Below are 3,990 nucleotides of genomic sequence, written 5' to 3'. Positions count from 1 at the left end.
CGGCTGTCCAGAAGCCGGCGACTGATCTGCCTCGCCCGGGAAGAGCGCAATGATGGTGCCAACTTGGGCCAGTGAAGCAACGTCCTCCACAGCTAGACTGAAGAACAAAACGACAGCAACTTGTCTGTTCCCCTTCCCCCAAATTCCAATAAAAATCTTTAAAAAAAAAAATATGGGCATTTAACTGTCTTAAATGAACCAGAATAAGTTATTATCTACATTATGGACAAAGATGAGCTGGACTTGAGATGAAGTAAGGTTGTTTTTTGTTTGTCTGCTTTAGGTGGTGGTGGTAGGAAGTAATGTTAGTTACCTTATTTCCACAAGATAATAGAACCCACCTGTAATCTCCCTTCTGTCTCCTTCCCTCTTTTCCCCCTTTCTCTTTCATTAATCAGCCAAACATTTATTGGAACTATTGTCAGGCCTAGTGCATATTAGGAATAAGAGTCTGCTTAGAACATAGTCCACCTGCCAAGGGGTTCTGGAGGGGGAGAAATCAAGCCAGGGCAGCTGGGCAGTAAAACAGACCAAAAGACTTATTAGACTTGACCATGAAGACCCTACCTAAGGCCTGGGCCCAAACTAGAGGGCAGGAACCACGCCAGACAGTGGTATGCTACCTCCTGCAGGTTTCCTCTTTCAATCACACACTCACACTCTGTAAACATAATACCAAATACAAATATGCATGCATTTCCAGTCTGTTTGGAAAGAGACGTTTTGGAGTGTTTGCTGGATAGAACGCTTTGAATAAGAACGGATGTTTACTGAGAGTGAGGTCGGGCTAATTATACTATACAGAAGACAACTGTAAGGTGACTTCTGTGCTTGAAAGCTTTTCATAGCCTCTACCTTTCTGATGGAATTGCTGGCTGACATTTCAACCATAAGCATCAGAGCTGCCCATGCCCTGATCACAGTAGGTCTCACCATAATCATTTGTTGACTGTTTTCAGAACTAAGCTACTAGAGACTATAACACTGATGAATGTTCTTCCTTCTGAGAGCATTTAAAGCAAGTGAATTATAACAAAAAAAGAAAGCCATTGACTTTGTTTGTTTGTTGTTGTGTTTTGTAGAGGGCAGTGTCACCAGCCCTCATATGTGGGATCCGAACCAGGGCCCTCTGGCGTCCCAAGCCAGCTCTTAACCATCGTACCACTCAGCCGGCCCCAAGCCATTGACTTTGAAAGAAGGCAACTCACTTCGTGGGTGACTTGCCTGGGCCCTTGAGAGCTCTAGGGCTGCCTGCTCCATAGAAACAGAGACAATTACAAGCGGGATGTGCAAAGGACCCGTGCAGTCACACAAGGCCTCATGTCAGAAAGGACTCACACTGGTTTCATACTCTTCTGTCACCACCTTGAAGTTCTCAATTTTTGAGCAAGGGGCCATGCACTGTGTAGCCAGTCCTGCGTACAGAACATGAAGGGCACACCAATGAGTGGCTCCCTAACTCACCTGGGGGGTGGGATGGTTTTCAGAAAAAAAGAAGGTACAGGGGCTATCAGGAAGTGCAGGTAAAAAGGTAGAAAAGGGCCAGATGGTGAACATGGTACAGTTCAAGTTAAGGCAGTTAGACTTCATCCTGGAGCCAATGGGCTTCCAGCCACAGTGGCAGGGTCAGATCTGCACAAGCAGTCTCCCCGAGACTGGTGTGCAGTTAGATTTGCGGGGTCCAGCCAGTTAAGCAGTGGTTGCCATTGTCTAAGTAAGTGAGGAGGAAGGCCTGCTCTAGCAGAGTACTAGCAGGAACAAGGAGGTGAGGCTGGATCCAGGAAATATTTAGGGAGAAGAGTCAGCAGGCCTCAATGATTCTTCTTAGGGCTGAGGGGGAGAGCCAAGTTAAGGATGCCTCCCGGTTTCAGGGTCAGGCAAGATAGAGGATAATGTAAGAGCAGGTTTTTTAGGGATAGGGGCAATGGGGGTGATAACTAAATAATTCAAGATAAGATTTATGGTTAAGATGTCTATTCTTACCACATTAATCTATAGATTGAATGTTATGCCAATCAAAATCGCAGCAGGTCTTTTAAATTTTTTTATTTTTATTTGTTAGTGGAGATTGACAAGCTGATTCTAAAATGTGTAGAAATGCAAAGAGTTTTTTTCAAAAACACTTTTGAAAAAGAAATCAAAGTTAGAGGACTTATACTACCTGATTTCAAGACATACTATAAAGCTACAGTAATTAAGATATGTGATTCTGGAGTAAGAATCAAGAAAGAGAATAAAAAGCCCAGAAATAGACTCCAGTTAATGTAATCATTGATTTTCAACAAAGGCACCAAAGCAATCCAACGAGGAAAGGAAATTCTTTTCAACAAACGATGCTGGGATTAGTGGATGTTCATATGGGGGGAAAAAATGGACCTTGAGTCCTACTTCACACCATACAAAAATTATGCTTTGAAAATAGATCAGAGACCTAAACATTAAAGTTAAAACTGTAAAGCTTTTAAAAAGAAATAGGAAATTATTTTGTGACTTGGGGGATAGGTAAAGTTTTCTTAGGTCACAAAAAGCCAAAATCATAAAACAATTCATAAGGGGTGACCGGTTAGCTCAGTTGGTTAAAGCGTGGGGCTAATAGTACCAAGGTTGCCGGTTCAATCCCCGCATGGGCCACTGTGAGCTGCACCCTCCCTAAAAGAGTCAACTATGCCATTGTAGCATGAAAGCAATGTGTAACCAATGACCATGGCCGTTCCCCAGTAAAATTTTAAATTAATTAATTAATTGGTAAATTAGACTTCATGAAAATTAGAAACCTCTGATCATCAAAAGATACAGTTAAGAAAATGAAGAAACAAGGTGCAAATTGGGAGAAAATATTCACAAAACGTATCTGACAAAGGACTGGTATCCAGGGTATACAAAGAACTCTTACAACTCAATCATGAAAAAACAAACAATCCAATAAAAATATATTAGTATATTAATGAACCAATAGCACATCAAAGTGTCCTCTACATAATTAGTCATCAGGGAAATGCAAATTAAAACCACAATGAGCTGTCATCACACACATATCTGAATGGTTAAAATTCAAAATTCCCACAATACCAAGAATTAGTGAGGATGTGGAGTGACAGGAACTTTCACGCATTGCTGGTGGGGTGTGAATTGGTGCAATCATTTTGGAAAGCCATTTAAAATTGTCTGCAAAAGTTGAACATACAAAAACCCTAGGACTCAACAACTTTACTCCTACGTCCATATTCAACAGCAATGCGTTCACAAAAGATGTGTACAAGGATGTTCACAGCAGCATTATTCATAATAATCCCAAGCTTGAAACAGGTGTCCATCAAAATACACTGTGCTACGCCCAACGATACTGCATGCCAATTTAAATGAATGAACCATTGCTACAGCCAAGAACACGGAGCCTCACAAGCATGATGTAGGACTCAAGAAGCCAGACACCAAAGAGCAGCTAGTGTATGTTTCTAATTATAATGGGCAAAGCTAACCAGTGGCATTTGAGGTCAGGATGGTAATTTTATAATATTCAGGGGAGTGGGGAGGGGCTACTACTGGGAGCGGGCAAAGGGGCTTCTGGTGCACTATTAACGCTCTATTTCTTGATCTGGGTGATGTTTCCGTGGCCATTCCCACCTGGGATCCATTGAGCTGGATACCTCTAACTTGTTCTCTCTCTTGTATATATGTTATAGTTCATTTTTAAAAGTAGTGTTAATTATTTAGCGTTAAGATGTTGATTTTTAGAGTTAACTTTTAAGTTCACAGCATAATTGAGCAGAAAGAACAGAATCACTCCCACGCCGGCACAGCCTCCTTCTCTGTCAGCATCTCCACCACAGTGGCGCATTTGTCATAACTGATGCACCTACACTGACACACATTATCACCCAGAGTCCACAGTTGACATTAGGGTCACGCTTGGTGGTGTACATTCTGTGGGTTTAGACAAATGTGTAATGCCATGTACCTACCATCATAGTATCATGCAGAATAGTTTCA

The sequence above is a fragment of the Hipposideros armiger genome, unplaced genomic scaffold (genome assembly GCF_001890085.2).
Source record: "Hipposideros armiger isolate ML-2016 unplaced genomic scaffold, ASM189008v1 scaffold_137, whole genome shotgun sequence".
Classification (NCBI taxonomy): domain Eukaryota; kingdom Metazoa; phylum Chordata; class Mammalia; order Chiroptera; family Hipposideridae; genus Hipposideros; species Hipposideros armiger.
Note: the sequence above shows the minus strand (reverse complement) of the source record.